The following is a 23,762-nucleotide window of genomic DNA, read 5'->3' as shown; positions in this document are numbered from 1 at the left end:
TTTCGGAACAAAGTTACAGTACACCCACGCGTTGTTAGTCATCATACCTCATGCTATAGCCGGATGAAAACACTGCAACTTAAAAAGGGTTCACTTCTGTTTTATTTGTAAGCATTGTAGTCAAGATGGACAAATCTCCCATCCTAAACTCTTCTCAGAGGCAGGCGGCCATTATAGTTTCAACAACGTGGGCAGTACTTTTCCAAAGTGGCCCCCATGGTTCAAGTACTACAATGGGCTGCAGTTTGGATAGTGGCACTTTAGAGTTCAGCACACTAGAGAACTAATTTCCACCGGGGAGAACTGAATGGCAGTATTTAACTGAAAAAGAATTACAAGTTGACATACACAAAAAGAAGTTAAAGCGAATACAACATGTGGAGAGGATGTGTTTTATTGAAACAAAACTTGGTTTTGCTTCCTTGTGTGCAAACCTGTTGATATTGTCCACGGTTGCTCTTGTTGCTGGTGAATAAGCAGTAAATAGGCATAATGGGCTGCCATTAGTACGGGGACGGTGAGGTAAATGAAGGGTAGGCTGACCCCGCACCTACTGTGATGCTCAATACCCGTTTTGATTTGCATTGTTGTTTACAGCTGTTCACTTCAATTGCAGAAGTGCTGTGTTAATCACGTCTATTGGGAGTCCTGGTGAATCACCATTAAAAATAAAAGTGGCAGTTTTGTTTCAGGCATCAAGTGTGGTGTAGGGTATGAGTCATTAAATAATATTCAGGCATCCAAGTCATAGAAGTTATTTTAGCTATATATGCTTGCTGTCAATGCAGTCACTTTATATCATTTTCTTATTATCAAAATCTATAATTCCTTTACAAAATCCACCATATCTGACAAGGCTTCTTCCTGAGTGAGTTTTAAAGAAGGAGATATTTTTTTAAATAAAGTTTATGTTGACTGTTTAAAATTACATTGTAAATCTCTGCTGTAAAATTGGTTCTAGTTTCACTGGAGTCTGAATTGCACGTGGGTGGGTCTGATATGACAACAGCGTGGGTAGATTTCATTGAGTATACACTTGTGTGTATACAGGGACTTATGTTGTGCAATGTGTTGAAATGTAGCATGATGCATTATATTTACACATTTAAATTATCATCCCCCTGTGTTCTGTCATGTGAAGGATGAGCATGGCTCATGTGTGCAGCTGCAACATTTATTTCAACATGTGTTGCTTGTCTATGTTCGCGGAGTAGGAGATAATGATGGAACGGTGCAATTACCCAAACTCATGCGCTATTGAGGATAGCACAGAAGATTATCCAGGAGGAAGCCATGTCACTGATAATGGAATGATGGGTGTAATCAGTAATTCAGCAAATTACACATTGGAAGCATATCTATAGTTTTCAGGTTAATTGTATGCAGGACTACAAAGGTAAGTAATCTAAACTACACATGTTGACCCTAACCACACTTTTTGTAGTCTTCCATGTCAATTCTCTTGGCAAGTTACGTGATCTTTGTATTTTACATATTAAGCACCAATGTTCCTGTTTTTTGTAGGATATGTTAATATTGGTGGTGTCATAATGTCTGCAAAATTGAGATGTGGTTTGTATATGGGCGAAGACGGCTGCTTCCCTTGCTCTGGCAGGAACTGCACAGCCCGAACAATCAGCAAGGGTCTATATTTAAACATAGGGATGTGTTCAATTTATTTTCTCTTGATGGATTGCTGGGGAATGAAAGGCTGCACATATTTCACATCTCAACGAAAATTGGACAAAGTTATAGTTTTCTGTTTCCTGCGCTCATCATTAATAAATCTCCATATTTGTATTTTTCTCTGTGAAGTTTGATAAATGAGGCCCAGGGGAACCTTCCCATTTGCTGCTATAGTGCTGGAAACTACACACGCTGACAACCTCATTTTCCAACATTACTTTGGGAATTAGATATGGACATTCTTCAGTGGCAAAATTATTATATGATAGATGATAGTATTCAACTGAACTTGCATTGTGTGATCTATTTCATGTGGTCTATAGTGAGATTGGAAAGTGTATGACATATCCAGATTGCTGATCTGCCTGTTGCAATTTACCCAGTGGCCCCAATAAAGGCCTGTTTCATACAGGCCGTTTGACTTTAATGGGATGTACTAGGGGCCCGATTCACAGAACTAACTTAAGACAAAATCCTAAACTTACTACCATTTTGGTATTCACAGAAGGCACTTACTCATTTTGGTATTCACAGAAGGCACTTACTCATTTCGGTATTCACAGAAGTTAGGAGTCCTAACTTTAGGACTCCTAAATGCCTTCTGTGAATACCGAAAGTCTTAAAATTAGGATTTTTCTCAGTTTAGTAGTAGCATAGTTAGGACTCCTGACTTTAGGACTCCTAAATGCCTTCTGTGAATACCGAAAGTCTTAAAATTAGGATTTTTCTCAATTTAGTAGTCTTAAATTTAGACTTAGGACTACTAAATTGAGAAAAATCCTAATTTTAAGACTTTCGGTATTCACAGAAGGCATTTAGGAGTCCTAAAGTCAGGAGTCCTAACTATACTACTACTAAACTGAGAAAAATCCTAATTTTAAGACTTTCGGTATTCACAGAAGGCATTTAGGAGTCCTAAAGTTAGGACTCCTAACTTCTGTGAATACCGAAATGAGTAAGTGCCTTCTGTGAATACCAAAATGAGTAAGTGCCTTCTGTGAATACCAAAATGGTAGTAAGTTTAGGATTTTGTCTTAAGTTAGTTCTGTGAATCGGGCCCTAGGAATTTAGGAACAAACTGAAAATATCAAAAAGTTGTAAATTTCCTGGAATATGCCAATTTGCAAAATGTATGCATGCCATTTCTGTACTTGCTGAGAAACTTGCATCAGTAAATCATGCAGAATTAAGCATTTGAATAGTTCACTTTAATTGCGCTCCATTGAAAAATAGCTTCTTTGGGAAGAAGTAAGTTACCCTGCACCCCATTCCAGATAGGTGTATTCCCTTCTTTTTCTCATTCTTGAAAGACCCTCATTCCTGCCCTTGAAAGAGTACATCTGTATGCATGCATTTGATGGGAAACTACCTTCAAATCACACCACTGCTATTTCTCCTAGTTCTACAATCTGGCTCACCATGAAACGATACCTGTCCCTCACTGCACCTAGACAAGATTTACAATAGTGGAAAAAACATTATCATCAGTACAATTTACAATCGTGAAGTCATTTTGAGCAAATAGGTATCACTTGGGTGCTCAAAACATTTGTTAAGCATGCCCAGAGCACCTATCTGCGAGTCATAAATACCTGATGTGAGAATTGCAGACTCTGAGGGCCCGATTCACAGAACTAACTTAAGACAAAATCCTAAACTTACTACCATTTTGGTATTCACAGAAGGCACTTACTCATTTTGGTATTCACAGAAGGCACTTACTCATTTCGGTATTCACAGAAGTTAGGAGTCCTAACTTTAGGACTCCTAAATGCCTTCTGTGAATACCGAAAGTCTTAAAATTAGGATTTTTCTCAGTTTAGTAGTAGTATAGTTAGGACTCCTAACTTTAGGACTCCTAAATGCCTTCTGTGAATACCGAAAGTCTTAAAATTAGGATTTTTCTCAATTTAGTAGTCCTAAATCTAAACTTAGGACTACTAAATTGAGAAAAATCCTAATTTTAAGACTTTCGGTATTCACAGAAGGCATTTAGGAGTCCTAAAGTTAGGAGTCCTAACTATACTACTACTAAACTGAGAAAAATCCTATTTTAAGGCTTTCGGTATTCACAGAAGGCATTTAGGAGTCCTAAAGTTAGGAGTCCTAAATTTAGGACTACTAAATTGAGAAAAATCCTAATTTTAAGACTTTCGGTATTCACAGAAGGCATTTAGGAGTCCTAAAGTTAGGAGTCCTAACTATACTACTACTAAACTGAGAAAAATCCTAATTTTAAGACTTTCGGTATTCACAGAAGGCATTTAGGAGTCCTAAAGTTAGGACTCCTAACTTCTGTGAATACCGAAATGAGTAAGTGCCTTCTGTGAATACCAAAATGAGTAAGTGCCTTCTGTGAATACCAAAATGGTAGTAAGTTTAGGATTTTGTCTTAAGTTAGTTCTGTGAATCGGGCCCTGACAGTTTACTCCTTGATGCATTGCCACATGTCCTTTATGGTGCATAGCTGCTAGGCTCTTGTCATGATCACAATTCTCTGTTTAGTACTCACTCCAATATAATGCAATCAAGGAGCTGGTGGCATGCAGACCATCATGCCTGTGGTGGTTTGCAAATAAAGAAACTTTTTTGCCCCTTGTGCACTGTGATTTGGTAACCATTTATCATCCCATTTTAGTAGGTGAAAAAAGTTTACTTCTAAAATGGGATTTGTACATAGGAAAAATATATTTAGCATCTGCAAACACTGATTATGTAAATAGGAGTGTTTGTGGATTTATTTTTCTTGTTCAAGTGGTTTGGCTAACTTCTGCCTTTCACACAAAGATCTACAAGGACACTCATTAATCAAATACAAAAATAAGTATTTCATGTTAAAACCTGTAATAATTTCTGTAGTCACAACTAAATGACTGGAATCATATAATTACACAATAAAACGCCTGTAATCAAAGTTAAAACTACTTGCATTTGAAACACAATGGCGCCTAGCCTAGGAAGTAAAGGATCTTAGAGCAGTGAAACTTTGATCCCATCTTGAGATCAAAGTAGGAGTGCATCATAACTATGAGTAGTCAGCACTCAAAAGATTTTTGTGCGATTAACGCTACTAAATAAAGATGGAGTACTGCATATATATTGTGTTTCACATATAACAGATACAGTTTATAAAAACGTGTCAAATTGTGACTAATGAGGAAATGTAATGTGCTGTATATTTAGCATTGCAGACAAACATTTAAGTAAATTACTTGATTTATTGTGAGACTAATGAAACGAGATGTGCAAACTAATGTTTAGAAGTTCATGTGTAACACGGAATTATATTTACTTGAGTGTTTCATTAGCATTTCATAATAGAGTTTTGTATTTTTGTGTGTTAAGAGATTTTATTTGTGATGCATTTACATTTGTGCACGTATTTGTATCCCAGTGCACTTGTTAAATTATCCTCACTTTGAGGCCTAACATATAATGTAGTTCAACTTCATGTGTAATTTCATTGTAGTCTAATGTTTATTTCAGTGCAAACTCATGTTGCGTCTTACATTCGTGCTTACTCTTCAATGTGGAATGTTATCGGTGCATTTTGTTTCCACTGTAAGTGTGGACAAAGCCTCATTAGTTAGCATAGAAGAGTTTTGTTTTAGTTAGATAGCAAGGTATAAGAAAATTGAGTTTTTTCAAGGTGAGACGAGGTAACAAGCTAAGGAATGAGTTCTCATGGAGGTGGAGAAGAACGAAAAAGAATGAATGGAGTTGCAACTTATTAATGTGCAAAAGATGGAGAAAATATCCATTTTTTGCCAGAGTTATGGAAATGTACTGGAAAATGAGTCACTTGGGATTGCCTAAATTGAATACAACTGATATTACATGTGCTTAGTGAGGGAGAGGAGAGACATCTTGAGACTTTGTAGGGTGCAGACCTATGTTTTTGATGCTTTATGCTACTTGATCCATGCTTGGAGTATTTCTACGGAAGACTCCAGCAGCTGATACCTTTCTTCCTTATTTATATTCTATATTCACCCTAAATGATTACTAGAATAGGTGGTTCCGTTGGAGAGGTGTAGGGAAAGATAGGACTAATGCGTTTCTTTGAAAATCGACTAATGCAATTTAACTCTCAATATTTTCCTCATTACTTGCCTAACCATGATCAAATTAGTTATTTTCTTTCTTTTGTATAGGGTGAGTCTCTTCAGGAGATTTGGACAAGTTTTGCTTGTTCTGTATTTCCATACCCTTATGCTGAGATCCATTTAAGTAAACTTTTTTTTGAATGTATGAGTAAAATCTAACTAATCCCATATTCAGCTGTGGCCTGGATTATTGTGTGACCCAATTGGTTACATCATATTGAAAGTTTTGATGACTGATAGCGCTCTCCCTCTTAACTCTCGGGCAGCAAATAAAGACAATCTGGTTGAGGGTAAATGTTTATATGGGCCCAAGCTCTCTCAATCCCAATAAATATGTATAGCTTGCTAAAGAAAATGTGTCTTCCATAGTCCTCTCTATGCCAGAAGACTCCATATGCCAGAATCCATCTTTTACCGTCTCTTCAGTAGAGGTCTATGGAAAGGCATAGGAGTTACTCCTTAAAAGTGGGGCCAACTAGTCTTAATTCATTTAGCAGTTCAATCTTTTGTCTTGATTCCCACACAAAGATCTAGCTAGACAAGTTCACTATTCAACTGGCTAATGTTTCCCTTGCCACCCACTTTTCTGCAAGGTATTGTATTATATCTCCTTTTACCCCACTTTTACAAAAAGTATTGGTAAGCAGGTAAAACAACTTCTCCATTCTCGTATCTAGACCTTACCTATGGAGCATCAGTGAGATAGTTCTTTCCTTTTAGCTATTAAACAGGGAGCAGCACAAGAAAACATGTAAAAAAAATTCTATTTAACCGTATGTCTAGGAACCTTTCCTTGACTATATTCTCTTCATCATGATGGCACCAAAAGGTAAACTCCCACTCCAGGTGAGTGCAAATAGTATCTGTTCTTCTTGGGTTGCTTACATTTGGCAAATATGGCTGTGTAAATGGTGAAGTTTGCTGAAACATTGTCCTCCCATTGTTTGCGTCTTGTCATCATCAACTGTACTTATATTTAATGCTGCTGCTCTTGTTCGACGAGCCCAGAGAAATTCACAGAAATAGTCAAAGGGTTGTGCACCTTTTACCATTTTAAATGAGACGTTGTGGCAGGCAGCAGCCATCTCACTGTGATCTTTCCTTTTCCTGGGTAAATTTCAGCCTCTTTGCCTCATTGGACCATGGCTTTTTTGGCTTATTAACAAATTATACATACTCAAGAATTATCATGGTGAGCCGAGACTATGATGTAATGATAATAATGATGATTAAATGATTTCCTATATAATCATTGGAATTTTTATTTTTCCAGATACGTCTAGCAGCTTTTGCTTCAGATTCCCCTGTATTTAGGTCTTTGTGGCTTGCACACTAATTATGTTTCCTAAACTCATGGCTGGGCTACTAGTTAAAAGCAGCCCTAGAAGATGTTTATATACTATCCCTTTATTGGATAGAGTGAGTGAGCAAACCAAGGGAGGCAAACCCTATATAGAACTAATTAAACCTCGAATTCAACGTTTTTATAAATGGGGTCAAATTATTAATTTTATAGCACAATTTCCCACCTATGTCAGTTACTGTGTTATAAGTTTTTCAGGCAGTACTAGAGACACTAATGGAATATTTTAATACTTCAAGATATTGGACAGCATCAAGAACATTATTTTTGTTTAGCAGCAAGTCACATATTTTTCCAAGAAAAAAAAGTGTGTGCTGCTAACTAAAGGCTGCTTTGAATACAGACTGAGGATCCCTAAAAGCATGCCTGTATCTTTTATCTAACTTTGAGATTTTTTCTGTGTCCATTCCACTTAAAATTGTTTACATGTGCACACAATAATGCACATTACATGGTACTGTTTATAAAGCTGGCATAGGATTTGTGAATTTAAGCTCCAGGGCCAGATTGTGATGGGCTGAAACTACTAAAGCAGCTGGGATCCCTTATCACGGAGAGTGTTATATGTTTTTTATACATTTTTGTTGATTTCGTCTTGCATTTATAGAGAATGGCTCTACCAATGGGGAACTGAGCACTTTATGTACAACATATAACAGTGACATTGAATTTAATGTAGGAAAAATACTGTAACTACTAGCTACAATGTACATTTGATTTGTGGTTGATGAGGGTACGTCATAGGAAGAAGTACATATGCTCATTGCGGAGGCAGGAATATAAATGGAAATAAAACAGAACCCCTGATGACCCAATGCTACTGAAGTCCCTCCGTTCAACATATGGAAAACACATTACTGTGAAAAAAGCCAAGAGCAATACCAACATCATCAAACAAGCAGGATTCTCATTGGTTCTTCTCCTAACTTTACAGCTGACACCAGCTCCTTTAAGTTGCCACCTCCTGGTTGAAGAACATACCCGCCTCCTGCAAAGTTTCCCACTTTTGCATCCTGTTCCACATCGTCTTCAACCTCTACGTGGAGTGCCTTGTGAATCTACCCACTGATATCAGCATAAAATTCATACATATGCCAATGACACATAACTCTACTTCAAAGTCTCTTCCACTACAAACACCAAATACTCAAAATCTGCCTTCCACTTATCCAGACCCAGAAGGTCAGAGCCTACCTGAAGTTCTGCTCGCAAAACTACATTTCTGGTATTCTCCAATAAGTACATGCAACAACTAGTACTAGTCCAAACCTGGCTCCACAGCATGAACATGGAACTGAGCTCATGACAAGCAAATCAAGGAGGCCTGTAGCTCTATAGTAAAGAAAATAGAAGTGCCCCTCCAAGAAAACGATTTTGAAGCAACAGTTCAAACCATTGCACTGTAACCTATGGACAGCAGAAATACCCTTCTTTACAGTCCCCAGACTCAATGTTGGACCTATTCAGATCATCTTACACAGCACAGCATCAAGTGCCTGAAAACATATGATGACAACACTGCCACCATGAAATCCACTAATTTCCCCTGCTGGGCTACAACATCTTCAAGACTAACATCATCATTTACAAATTCATTTTGATCAACCCCCTGCCTGTTTAGATGAAAGGTTAATCATTTCCAGTCTGGAAATGAATAAGTGCAAACAATAAAAAGAAAACAAGGTAACATCTATTGTTCTTCTATACACCCAGGATCTGGAATAGCACCTGTAGGAAACTGGATTACTGGTTGAGTGGGGTAAAATCCTGCTCGAGCAGCAAAAACAATTCTTGTCAGGGTAAAACATAAGCAAACCCAGGGGTGGCTCCTCTGTTTGAGAGGAGGAGCGTCGCCCCACTTACAAATCCCCCCCAAAGCCCAAGAAATGAAACATACAATGGTAATTAATTACCATTTTATTTTTCAGCCCCTGTCCCAAGCCAAGTATCAGGGCGGGATGGGCCACTGCTAAGTGACAGCAGCATGGAGGGTGGTGGGCTGGTATTGCACTGTTTAAAGCGTGCATCTCTTTTTGGCCTGATGTTTTGTGATGGCTATCTACACATGTACACTTTAAACATCTCTAACCCAGCTGTCTTAAGACAGCTGGGCTAGAGCTAGCCAAAGCCTTGAGAGTGCTGTGGAGTGCCGAGTGAAGCCTCTCCCTCCAATCATAGTGCTGCTCTCAAGCTTGTGAGAGTAGCGCCAGGATTGGCCAAGGGAATTCCAACATCTGATTCCTTTCTCAGCAAAAGGTCAGGAGCAAGGATGTTGCCGAGTTCAGTACATTTTATTTAGTTTTTTTTAATTATTTGACAAACGTGCGCGCGTCCACCCGCCCACTCACCCTCCTGGTAGATGCCAGCCGCCACTGAGCAAACCCCAAATTAACTTGTGCCTAAGCCTCTGGTAACTTGGCTTGAAGCAGTCACATTATTTTACAGCACTTCAAACAGTATTAAAGCGAAAACACAACAGAAAAAAAATTCCCACACCAATTTAGAAAAATAGAGCACATTTTAATAAATTATTGAAACCAAAACAACAAAAATCCAATCAGTAGAAATGGAGATATGCAATTTTAAAGATTTGTGTGAAAATAGTGCCTACAAGCACCAAGCGCCAACTGTGGTTTTCTGGCCATCCCGGGCTGGAACAAAGTCATAAGTTCAGGCCGACTGCAATGGAGTGTGGGACGGATACAGGGACCAAGTTAGGCCCGCTGAACAAAGTACCTGAAATCCTGGTTTGCACAGCATTTCATGATCTTGCCTTGTGGTTGTGTTATGCAGCAGTGGCTCCAAGGAACTGAGGGGCAGAGTGCAGACTTCTAAGGCCAACAAAAACAAGATCAGCAAAAATGGAGGAGTAAGGCAAAATGTTTGGGAAAGACTACCCTAAAGCTGGCAGGTCTGAAAGCATCACTGTATCCATCAGAATTGACACAAACTTTAACCACATTTTTTAAAATGGTTAAAGCTTGGCCGCAAAGTTGCAGCCAGTTTATCTTATCCACATTCAGTAGTTCTTTGTATACACCACATGCATAATAGGCCTGTTCCATTCATAGTTTGGACAATTATGCATGGGCCAGTGTTTTCAAGCTACTAAATAGTATGACCCAGTCAAACTGGGCTTCTACAATAGATATTTATAGGGAAAAATTACATACAATGAATTTCAGTGGCTATTATTTGCATTTCTATTAGTCATTCTAAGTAAAAACCCATCAAAATGTAAGCATTTGGTAGCTCGGGATTACTCCACTTTTCTACTGAAAACAATTTAATGTCTATAGATTTATGATCTCCTTCTCAAATATGTCCTCTTCCCACATATATTTTCTTTTTTCACAGAGTTTTATATACCACAAACTTGCCCCGAATCGGGTATCAGAGCACTTTACAGAGCACCAATTGCATTACATGAGAACACATTTTTTTTTGTTTTTTTTTGTTAGGCACGGGGAGATAAAGTGATTTGCCCAGAATCACAGGATGTTCAGCATCATTGGCGAGACTCGAACCCAGTTCCCCTGATTCGAGGTTGACCACCCTAGTCGATAGGCCAACTCCTCTTTCCCTAGATATGAGGTTCACCTGTTTTGTCTAAGCTTGAGCGGACATGGATGATAATATTCAGACTCTCTGCATACATGAGGAGAAACTATTTTAGTTTGCATCTGATATTCTTGAAACATGTTCCCTCTTATCATACACTGTATACAGTATGGTTAACACTTTGATGAAGAATTGCAGCTGATATGCCACAGCTATTTGCCTCTGAATTAATCATATCCTACTAGCAGAATCTCCAAGTAGTATTTATATTAACCAATAACCACCTATGGAACATTCGTCGGTCCTATTAAAAGATTTCCATAACATATATTAGGAAATCGTCTTTCTATAACTTCCTTCCACTCTTACAATGATAGCTTCTGCTCCATAAAATGACATTTTCTTAAATCAGTCTGAATAACACAAAAATCTAAAATGCTATGAGCATTTAGCGGTCTGTTCCAGCAGATACAAAGAAGATCAGGTTCTCCTCATGAGTGAAAAACTACATGAAGCCATTAATAGTGCCGGAATGTGGTCAGTGATATAGCCTTTTGACTACATAATGAGTCTTTACATGAACAAGATGTGATAGCGGTCAATTTGTTTTTCAATGCAGTCATGAAAGGGTACATTAATTGGGAATGTCATTTTAATTGTATAGAGTATAGAGTTATTAATATAAAAATGAGTTTTTAATGTTTTAAAAATAGTTACAAGAGACTTTAACAGGCAAAGATATAGGTTATGCACAGTAAGTCAGAACAACAAGTGAGCTATACCCATTTTCAATGTTAAGTCTTTTAAGTGTATCAAATGAGCCTTGAAAACCAAACATTACCTACTCATCGAATCTCAAGAAATGTTATCCTTTTGCACCAAGCTCTAAACCACCTTCTTAAAAGACATGCTCACAACAGTCTCCCTAGATTGATAAATGAGATTCTATATCTCTCGCAAACTGGTTGTGCTTAAATACACAAATCAATGCCTGGGTGGCTGAAGTTTTACACTAATTGTGCTGTTTATGGAACTATCTGTGCTATCATCATAAACCACTGCCAGCTAAAGTGCACAATAAGCTTGTTGCTGTTCACGCTGCCATTCTGAATCCTCAACATCAGCTCCACGTCATCTATGCAGCACATAAAGACCAGAGTGCGACCTGGTATTCCTTGGAACCAGAATAACTGAATACTATAGCAGCACAAAATGTTTCCTCAGTTTCTTTCAAGCAAATAAAATATTCTGGATTCCATGTAAAAGCAAATACGACCCTAACACAATAAATGAATAACACTGAGTCAATTGTAAAACGCATATTTAGGGCTAAAGACTGTAAAACAGACAAAACTATGGGAATACAAGAATACATATTCTGGCTCCAGATGAAGGCGCACTGCAGGTGCTGAGTGAGACAGTGAAGGGTGCACAAAGCCAAATATATAATGATCATTCAATTGGTAATCCTTATATCATCACTGACAAAATAATAGTACAGTGATATGTTATGTACAGTTCAGTACAGTCCTTTGGAAATGTGATTGTTGCAGGGATTCTGTTCAGGATAAGAACTATGCTTGAGACCACAGAACATCAATATGTAGGTAGTCACAATACCACATCAGCATCTATGAGCCTGATTAGCAATAGTGCCTCACTTGCCCTGCTAACCTTTCGAGAGAGACAAGAGATTTGGCACCCAGAACACAACGCTCTCGACCCTCTCACGGATTGCAGTTAAAGGACACATCCTTTCATTCTCTCACTCATACTTTTCCACAATAAAATAGAAAAGTAACACAAAGGCAGTTTGCAATGTTTATCTAAACTATTGTGCTCTAAAATGCAATAATTGCACCATCATTAGAAAAAAATACATGCCAATTAATGTCATCAGCATGGTTAATAAACCAGTTCCAATAAAGAGCCCAGTCATGTTATCCAACAGATCTGTCTAAACTCTCCCCCACTACTGAAACTAAGTGGTTATAAATTATAGCTCTCCGGGTTTAGTGGTGGATCCCATACCTCAACATACATAAGTGGATGTTCTATATGGCAGCTGACACAGCACTCTAGTCCCAGGACCTTTGCTGTGTGTGTGTTTTACCAGAACTCCAGTCCTCAGTGATATGACAAGATATTTTTATTCAAAACATCAGCTGCATTATTTTATTATGTCCTGGGGCTAGTGTCTGACCAGAGACAATAACAAGGGGCAATGGTGTTTAACCTTGCCTAGGCTGTTCAGACTAAATTCCAGGAAAAGAATTAGGGGCCAGATGTACGACCATTTTTTGCCATCTCAAAGGGGTTTTAGGCCCGTTTGCGACCACAGAAAATGTGTGGCACATGTACCAACCCTATTTTGCGAGTCACTTATCAATTAGTGACTCGCAAAATAGGGTCAGCGACTCGATATTAGGAAGGGGCGTTCCAATGGTATCCCTTCCTGATAGCGATTCCAAAACTAATGTATGAATGTTTTCCGACCTCAATTGCGGTCGCAAAACACTCACAGTTTAAGGCACTCGCAAACAGCTAGGGGTCCCCAGGTGACCCCTTTCCCTTTGTGAATGCATGCGCAATTATTTTCTAAGAGCAGGCAGTGGTCCCAGGGACCACTGCCTGCCCTTTAAAAATGAAACTTAAGGGGCGAGAAGGATACATAGGTGCCCTCTACACCATTGTCCAGAGGGGACATTATTTGGGACCCATGTCACAAACCGTAGCCATTTGGCACAAGGCCACTAAACAGCTGGGTTGGGCAGGTAAATTCACGAAAGCGACGCCTTTGTGGTCCTCTCAGTGGTTAGGATTGCTCTGTTACCACACAGGTTTCGACAAATGGGACACCATTGGCATATCAACTATTGGCGACTTGGTCTGCAAAGGCAAACTTCTCACGTTTAAGGAACTACAAGCCAAATATGCTCTTACGCCCGGGGAGATTTTTCGATATCTGCAGATTAGGCATGCCCTTATCACGAGGATTCCAGACCTGACTTCCCTACCAGACTCCTCCCCTTTAGAGGACCGCTTGCTCTCAGAACCTCTCTTGAACAAGTCTGTCTCCTGTACCTATCGCAAACTCTGGAACAACTTACCTGACTCCTTTCAGACTCTTCGGGATCGCTGGCAGGCAGACATAGGACCAATAGACTATGAGGACTGGCAATCAGCGTTAATGTCCCCCAGGGAGACAGCAATAAACCATCGCTTTTGCCTCATACAACTAAAAATTCTGCATACCCTTCCTGGGTTGCTATTGGCCAAAATAGGAAGTCGTACGGATGCATTGTGCCTCAGAGGCTGCCGTCAAGAAAGCACCTTTTATTATATCTTGTGGGACTGTCCCGAATTACGTTCTCTGTGAGGGAATGCAACCAAGAAAATGCAAGACACGTTGGGTAAACAGATCCAATTGACACCAAGGTTGGGGATCCTGAACATATGGGAGGCCACAGATTTGACGGAACTCGAGCAACAATGGGCCGCACTGGGGTACCTGCTGGTCAAACGGGCTATAGCGAAGCTCTGGGGATCCAATAGACGGCCCTTAACAGTTGGTTGGGTGGCGGAGAACGATAGATACATGATCGCAGAGAAGGAGGTCTACAAAATGAGGGGCTGCCCCAAGAGATGGGACAAGAAATGGGGTGGCTGGAATGCCTCTAGAGGGGACATTTGTACCTCATCGACAGCGGACATGGCAATGCTGAGACGGCCAGAACTATAACCTCTCAAATTACTGAATGAATACAGTCCATGAACATTGTTTAATTGTATTTCACTGCAGCAGAAGGACAATATTGTATTGTAATGATGTCTCTGTGTTTTAACTTTCAATAAAATTGTTATATAAAATAATAAAAAAATGAAACTTCAAAGTTTCATTTTTCTTTTTTAAATGCATCCCATTTTCCTTTAAGGAAAACGGGTTGCATTTGAAAAAAAGCTGCTTTATTTAAAAGCAGTCCCAAACATCGTGGTGTGCTCACCTCAGCAGGCCACTATCCCTGGGAGTTCTACTTATTCCCAATGTGGTCGCAAATTGCGACTGCCTCATTAACATTCATGAGACATGCAATTTGTTACCCCATTGGGAATCACAAACAGATCTTAAGACACTGTTGTACATAGCCTTTTGCGACTCGCAAATTGCGACTCGCAATTTGTTGCAATTTGCGAGCCACAACGTGCTATGGTCGTACATATGGCCCAAAATGTGGAAATACGTGCTGTTTTTGTGTGAAAATACAATGTGGAACAAAAGCAAGTGTGATGTTTAGTGACATGCGTAAAAGCGGCCTACAACATTCATAATTAATCTAACATAGGGAAAAAGACAAGGGGCCATACAATAAGCATGCAACACCCTACCTTTGGTCAGGATAATAGAACGATAAATCACTAAAAACATATAAATGTAATCGAAAGATAAACAAACTCAAAGCATAATTCATGAAAATGTATTGGAAATGAAATTATATAGGAAATAATTTGTCAATTTTGAAAAATAGTCAAATGATGGTGCGTAGGAGAAATCCATTATGTCACTCGCAAATTCAAAGGCCAGGAATTCAAAAAAGAAAACCTACTCCACAGAAGATTATTGATTGGCAGCCCTAGTCACAAGTTCCAGAGAACAGATATGATCCTGGGTCAGCCGATGCAGAGATGGCTAGCCGGTAACCTGCATCTGTGTTAGTAAAGCCTGTATTCAGTGATCCATGTGCCGATGCATATATTTCCTCAAAAAGGAGTGGTTCAAACCTTGCATTGTGGAGAAGCCACAAACCCAAGGAAAAGTTCTGAAAATGGGTCGCTAAGGGACTCATTAGCAGTTCAAGGTCAATAGCAGCGGGCATCTGCAAGGCCAGGCAAATATCCAGTACCAATTCAAAGAGGCACTAGAGGCAGTGAAACACAGGTTACACACAGGTAAACCAGGCAGGTTGGAATGTTAATGACAAATAAAGATCCAGTTCTTGTAGTAAAAATGTTCCAAAATACTGAAGCATACGCTCACGATAGTGTTGGAGTAGTTGTAGTTCCAAGGGAATTGCAAATGGAACATCCATTGCGGAGAAGCAAAAATAGGAATAAAATGCCACAAATGAGGAATAACAGCAGTGGAAATCCTCGGAACAAAGCAATAAATGGAATGAATAAAAGCTGATATTATTCCAATGACAGTTTGGAATGAACTGACTAGGCCAGAACCGACAATCTTAAAAAGATGTAAGATACCGGCCATGTTAGATGCGCCAAAAATGCACTAATTCACCGAAATGTGGAGGGAGGTTTGTGTTTAACAATGACTGTATATCGCTAGAAGTTTGATCACCTGCAATTGGAAGATTTCACCAGTAGATGGGCGATCTACCTCTTTTTGAAACAATAATGCATTGAGTCAGCTTAGCTTGTTCAAATCTGCCTTCAAAGTTGGAATGGAAGGCCACAGTGAGCTACATACAATCACAATGTTTAGGGGGGAACAGGACGTTGTTGCAACAAGTGACGAGCTGGGAAACGGAAATTATGTAGGGGACACCAGCTCGCATTATGCAACAGTCTTGATAACTAAGGATTAAACAACTCCCATTTGAAAGGACCTTATTAAGCAAAAGAATTGCACGAACTGGTATTTCTTTTAAATAACAGGCCAAATTCAGTGTTGCAGCATTACACGTGCTGTGGATCTTAAAATGTTTGCAAACTAGTGAATGTCAGACAGAAGAGTCACATTCCTCTCCATTAAGGAAAAACATCCTTATTGGCACGTTCACAATCATAGGAGATGGGAAGTGACCATAACTCATAAATGAGGCTGCCTTCATATCTACCAACAGGAAAATGTTCATGCAAGCTATGAACTGAAATATCGACTAGGTAAAGAGATAACGCTGTGTATCAATCACATAGCTGAAGATGTTTTGGCTACTGTGAATGGAAAATTCTTCTAACTTCTCTAAATGCAGAATTGTGTAGGTGGTGTCTTTCTTTGCCACCAGTTGTTGTTTATGTGTTAAATAAAAGGGCAAGAAAAATTACTGCAATTCAAATAACGCCATGGTACACATCCATTCTTGAGGGTCGGAAGCTTCCGGCTAAACTGCATAATAGATCCAAGCTGACTTTGCCCATGATACAAGTTGACATGTCACTTTGCATAATATCAATAACAGACAACACAATGTTATTTAAATTATAAATAGGAGAACACAGCGTATTAATGCTATTCTCAGCGACAGCAAGCACTTTATCCAAATTATCCTGATCAATTTGTCTTAAACTTGCGGCAGCTTCCATTTGGGCCAATTTCCAAATTTTATTGTAAGTAGCATAAATAAATCTTTTAGAACTTGGAGATTTGGGACCCAATAGAAACTCTGACAAATCCATGTCTTCTCACAGGAAAGAAAAAAGTAGTTTCACTGCAGACAGTGTGGAATGTTCCAACCCTTGTTGACACAATTTTCCCACAGAATAGGTGGTAACAATGCCAGAATGTTGTGAGTGAGAAAATTGGGGATCGGGTCTGCTTGGTTTGAACCCAGGTGTAGAATTGAGAAAACAAGCATTACAACCATTAGTGTCTACTGGCCACAATAACCACCCATTAGGACCAAAAAGTGTGTAGTTAAATATACCATTCTACACCATGCTATTGAGTTGTTCTTTTTAAAAAAAACATATTTTATTGATTTTACATACCGAATCAAAAAAAAAATCACTATTGAGTTGTTCTTCAGTACTATTTTTCAAAATTTGCCAATTATCAAAGCAGGCAATGGAGGGAATATTTGGGGCATTAATTTCATTACTTATTGCCAATCCCAGGCATATAGTCTGTTGGATGGTGTTATGCATGAAGATTATTTGTGTTGGAAATAAGAAGGCCCAAAATAATGTTTCAGTTCCCTGAACCTGCCAAGGTTTTGTTCCTTGAATACATTTCAAACAATTGTCTCTTTCCAGTAATAATAGCCTTTAACGGCCAACTGCTTAACAAACAAAGCTGTATAAATGAGCTTGATCGGTGTAAGAATATATATTTTTGATGGGGTAGAGACTAATTTGAAATAATATGACATGGGGTCTAAAGTGTCATATCCTGTAAAATATGTGAATTTGTCTTTATGTGTTTTAGAACTCCCATGTGGGAGAGTTGGGCAATGTTCCCATTGTGTATAATTAAAAAGTGTATGTTGACTACTGGCTCGATGCAGAAAATGATTTCAATGTGGTCTTAACAGAACATATCAGCATAGTTAGCAGAATTGAGGTGTACGTCCTACGATTCAAAAACAGTATAATATTTCAGCTGTGAAAGCATATAATTTACAGTTTTAACATCCCAATCATCTGAATGTAACCTAGGTACTACTACATCATCCGCTGAATCTTTGAACACATATGGTATCTGCAGGATCTCCATTGGGCTGAATATATTGAAAGGAACGTTATTACAAACAATTCCAGCAGTCAACAGCTGAAATGTTGACGAAGGACAAGTCTCTTTTCAGTTCATAGGATAAAGAATGGGGGACAACACCCTGTCAAACATTTCCATTGCAGAACGTTCTGGGAGTGAGTGGCAATTAATCAACAAGAACAACAAAGTCAAAAATCCAATCCACATGAACAAGAAAACCAAGGAGAGTATGATCCAAACATATATCCAAGACGGGATTAGATACATGCGTTTCAGTCATGAAATTAAAACACAAATCCATGCTTGAGGAGTGTGCAAAACAGAAGAACTGTTTGAAGAAAAATCCTCTTGATCCATATAATACCCAGAGACACTTAGTTGGAAAATTGGAGGCCTGGGTTCAATAGCAGGGCTCAAAAAGTCCAAAAGAGGTGAATCCACCAACGGTGGATCAGTATAAATGACTTCAGCTGCAAAAGACTCAGTAGTAGAGACTGCACTCACCTCAGTCATGTTGTCGACTGAGGACTTAGTTCCTCCCCAGCTAGGGAGTATCAGCATCGGTGGCGCTCACGTGCTACAGAGGAATTTTCTGTGGAATAGCACGGACACCCCACGGCTAACTATTCACTATCAGCCACATGGTGTAGATTAACATGTTCGATGGAGACAAAGCGCTTGTCTTTAGAACCAGGAAGCTGTGGCAAGATTACAGTTTTTATACCTTGAATGCCAAGGACAGGCACCAGAGCACTGAAGGATGGGCCAAACTCCTTTTCTCTCGAATGAGATCTCCAATTTTTGGAATCCAGCTGGAGTTTTCAGGCCTTACCCAAGTAATTGAAGAGGGAGACATGTGCAAGTGTTTGCTTGATTGAGCGTCATAGAAATTTTGTAGTTCCTGTAAGACAGCACAATTGATATCTACGTCAAAGGTCATGGCAGCTGCCACAATGTCTGGACCATTAAGGTCTGGAACATACATTTGATGCCAAAAAGTACTTCATATGGGGTCTGCCCACCCAGAGATCTTTTAAGTAGGTTATTGAGAGCCCATTGAACCCCGTAGAAGTGGTTGACCCAACTATGTCCATTATGTAATACTCTATCTGTTAAGGACTGCTTTAAGTCACTGTTCAATATTCACACTAAATAATTGCCCTCTGGCCTATATGTAGAAGAATAATATACCCGTACACCCAGGGATGCCATTGAATCCTGGTATGCTTTGGACGTGAAAGCCAGGCACTGGTCCGAGTGGAATGCATGGCATGCATATGTCCTGATAAAGACATACAGGTCTGCAATGACAGTTTGAGCAACAGACAAGAGTTGTGGCTCAATCCAGACAAATCTAGAGTAAGAATCAACTGCAACCAAAATACCTTTGAACGCAGTGTCCGAAATCAGTTAACCACAGAGATTCAAATAGATACAGCCAAAAGGTCAGCTATATTAGATCATTTAATCAGTTGACAAATGTCACAATACAGGACATATTTTTTGGTCTGCTGGTATAAGTCTTGTCACCAATAACGTTGCTGCAAAATTGTGACCACAACCCCAGCATGTGATGAAGCAACACCTACAACCAGAGCAAGCCTGGGGTCTTGGTTGGGAATCAATCCCAGGAGTTGTAACAAAAGGAACATTTTGGTCATTCAAATGATAAGAGTATTTAGCAGGAAAGCTCTTTGGTAAAAGGGTGTCATTTTTAATTGCATTCAAGGGAGTCAAGATATTGTTATCTATACGAGTTTTAGAGCATGCTACTGTAGCTGTGGCACCTGCAGATTTGGCAGCTTTATCAGCCAGAGAATCCCTATAGTGTGTGTTCCCACACACAGATGACTCAACATTTGTATGGCATGAGTCTGTGGCAGCCTGGCTTTGAGGTTTGCCACTTTTACCCAAGCCATGTTGTGCTGATTGTGCTACCTTTAAAATCTTTGAATCTATTATGTTACCAGTGATATAGAGTATCATTAAAGGACTGTACACAGTAATACAAATCACACACAATAAGTGTGGATTTCAGGATCGGTACATGCAAGTGCAAGAAGCAAAGCCTTCAGTTCAGCCAACTGCACAGTGCAGTCACCGAAAGACTGCATGTGAGTTGGTTGAGGTTCGAATATGCCATCCAACATAACACCAATAACAAAAACGCATTCTGACGAGTATTGCTGCTTAGAACCTATAGCAGATTGAGCTGAACCATCAGTGTAAATAATATATTTATACTAATCAAGAGGTAGAAAAGTAGAGGGTAAAGTGTAGACATGCTCATACTGTTGAAATTCTTGTGTCTGCAAAGAGTCAAAGTCAAAGTCCATATCAACAGCTGTTAAGGGTATAGCCCATTGCATCCATCTAGGATGGAGGGCTTTAGCGTTTGGAATGCTAGCTTTGGTGACAGCCTCTAAGGCTGGCATGGGAGTACCAACCATAATGCATGTCCCTTGAGCAAGTGGCCATTTTTTAAGGATAGCCATCTGTATGAAAGTCAGTATTTTCCCAGTGGAAGCAAAACACATTTCCGCAACGGAATAGAAATGCAATTTATATGCTATAGGCACTGTTTCACCCTAATTAAAGGTGATATAAGTAAATCCGATTGCACCCGGTAAACTACGGATTACCAGGTTTGTGCTATTGACATTGATTTTGTCTTAAATGTTGATAAAGGTTTTCTTTATGGAGAATTTATATGAACTGGCATATTATTGGGCGGTGTCTTTCAATGGTCCCTTGAAAGAAGTTGTGCCACCCTCAAGTAGTATTGTTGGTTTTGCCTTTTTGGTTAAGGGCAATTTTATACAAATTTCACACACTTGTTCAAAATAATCCTTAAAGGGGGAACACTTTTATTTATAATTTTTTTATTTGTGATGTCTATCAATAAATCATAATAGTATCTTGTTCTAGAATGAGAATAAACGTTAGGTTTATTCTTCATTTCCAGTACAAGTTGACTGTTGCATATTCTAGGCTAAGGGTGGGACCAGATTGTTTATTTAAAGTGAAGATAGCACTCTTGAATGCAGAATAATGTTTTGGGGATTGCATGGATCGATGCATATTCCCAACTATTTGTGTGAGGAAGTACTTTTTAATAAATGAGAGATATGTAGTGCTTGGCTTGTTGGGATGTAGTCCCAAAAAATTGAAGATTGTTATTTTGGTACTAGCCATGTACTTTGTATAACAGGTTAAAGAGTGAGTGGTGTGTTTTAAATGTGCACTGCATTAAGAAAATAGGCGATTGTGCTACGGTGAGGATGCCATTTGTTGTGGCAAAAATAATTAATTTTACATTATAGTTAAGATTGCCATATAAAATAAACACTTCGGTGGGGTGGGTGATTGTGAAGGCGGATATAAATATCTACATATGTTTCTGGTTATGTTGCTGTCTGCCTCTCTGATCTCCCTTTCCTTGGTATTGCTTATTTCAAGTTAGGGACTGCTGATAGTTGGCCTGTAACTTCGGGAGGTTCTCTGTAGGTATTTTCTTCCACAGTGCTTCCAGGGGGACCTGTTGAGCTTTTGAGGTCTGTTCAAGGTCTGCTATGAAGGGGGGTGGTTTTGGACTCTACCTTTTCTATGATGTAACTTCCATTACAGTAATATTAATATTTGGTGGATTTATGTGTGATGTTCTGTTTACTATGAGAGTATCTGATGAAAAATGTTACAAGTGTTTTCTCTTTTTGAGAATACATTGAGCGCGACTCAGTAGACATTTTGGGATCTGTTGATGATATAACTGAAACAGGAATATTTTTCTTTATATAAGTTTTTTAAACCAGGAAATATGGAATTTTTTGTAATGTTTTAAATTAAATGATGGGCCTTATTTACAAGAAATTAACGCACTTTGGTGCTGCAAGCCATTTGGCTACGCCAGGCTGCGTTAATTCCGAAGCAAAGGGATGCGTCATATCTCCAACGATATGACTGATCCCTTTGCTCTCCCCTGCGCTGGTGCACAATTAGCTGCCATGTACCAACGCAGGCACACTTAGAAAGAGGAAAAATACTAGGAGAAATGAAAACATTTCTTCTTGTTGTGCCTCCCTACGCCTCCTCCTCGTAAATATGGAAATGCGGCAAAAGCCATGTGTGTTGCATGGGACACCCACAGCAACACCCATGGCAAGGCCCTTTCACTCAAAGTGTTGCGTGAAAAGGGGCCAAATTTACAAGGACACGAAAAGCCATGCAGGGTGGCATTACGTGTCCTTGTAAATATGGTGCAGTAGGTTGTGCCGCCGGTGCATCATAAAAAGTGACGCACCGGGGGCTCAAGGGGCTTGTAAATAAGCCCCTACATTTCTACTCTTTTTTAAAAAAAAAATAATGATATGTGGACTTCCTTGTAGCCTGGAATGTTCTCTATTTTACAAAGTGACAATCTTTTTTCTTCTCAGGCAGCTGTGCACAAGCATTGATTGTGAGGTGTTTCTTCTAGTTATACCGAGACGTGGTTTCTGATTTTTAATGTTTGCATTTTTAAATGTAATTGGTTTAGTTGTTATCCTACTGATTTTTGGGGGGATTTTCTGACTTGACAAGTTCCAATTTATTTTTGATATGTAATAAAAGCTCATTTTAGCTTCTCTTACAATTATATAAATGTAATTTCGGATTATTTATTACATTTTTCAAAAATATTCTTTAATACAGTTCTTCAAATTGTTGGTGTTGATATTTATGTGGACAATATTTTTGCATTGTGTTCCTCAAAGTTATGTTTTTACATTTCTATGTTTGGGTAATCAATATTATTTTGTGTCTGATATTTTCAAAAACACTATTTTCTTTAATAGAGCAACCACGACAGCGGACTATGGAAGTCTCTGTTTCTTTTTGCTCAATATGTATGTGCACAACAATTCCTGTACCTGCAGTCGTTTGGTACAACTGCAACGCAGAATAGAAACCCGAGTTTACTTTGGAATGCTGCACCAACAAACTTATCCACAAATGAAGGGAGTAGAGGTATTCCTCTTTAATATTTCTTTTTTCAATTCCGATCTTTTGAGTCCATACAAAACATCCAGCCAACGCTTTTCGTTCAATCAAAACTTGAACTCCATCAGGGCTTTGAAATAATATATCACTGGATTGTCCAGATAACCTCAGTAGGCTTCATATGAATATTTCCCAAGATTTCTCCTTCACCTCCAGGAATGTCAAAATTCAAAGGGACCTTACTGCTACCATGACCAAATCATAAGGCCGAGGATTTGAAGCCCGTCAAATATTCTGCCAGTCCACGGCAAACCGTCACAATGAAAACCGGGTAGAAAGAATTATTTATTATATTTTTCACAAATATTCTTTATTACATTTCTTCAAATTTTTGGTGATGATATTTATGTTGACAATATTTTTGCATTGTGTTCCTCAAAGTTATTGTTTTACATTTCTATGTTTGGGTAGTCAATATTATTTTGTGTCTGATATTTTCAATAACAATATTTTCTTTTCATTGTTATTGTAGGTCGTAAATGGAATTTAAAAAGCCGATATTTTTGTAGTTGAGGTTTTAGCAATGATTTTTTCAACAATATTTTTGTTGCCAAGATAGAGATAT

At 38.8% G+C, this 23,762-nt stretch overlaps 1 long non-coding RNA gene across 1 annotated transcript in view; it reads right to left on the bottom strand.

Moving 5' to 3' along the window:
* LOC146817623 (uncharacterized) overlaps window positions 1-23,762 on the bottom strand; it is a 1,003,010-nt gene that overhangs the window by 657,794 nt on the left and 321,454 nt on the right. The gene's annotated exons all lie outside the window — the stretch shown is intronic.

This window comes from Triturus cristatus, chromosome 6 (assembly GCF_964204655.1).
Source record: "Triturus cristatus chromosome 6, aTriCri1.1, whole genome shotgun sequence".
NCBI lineage: Eukaryota > Metazoa > Chordata > Amphibia > Caudata > Salamandridae > Triturus > Triturus cristatus.
This window is presented reverse-complemented; position numbering and strand designations above follow the sequence as displayed.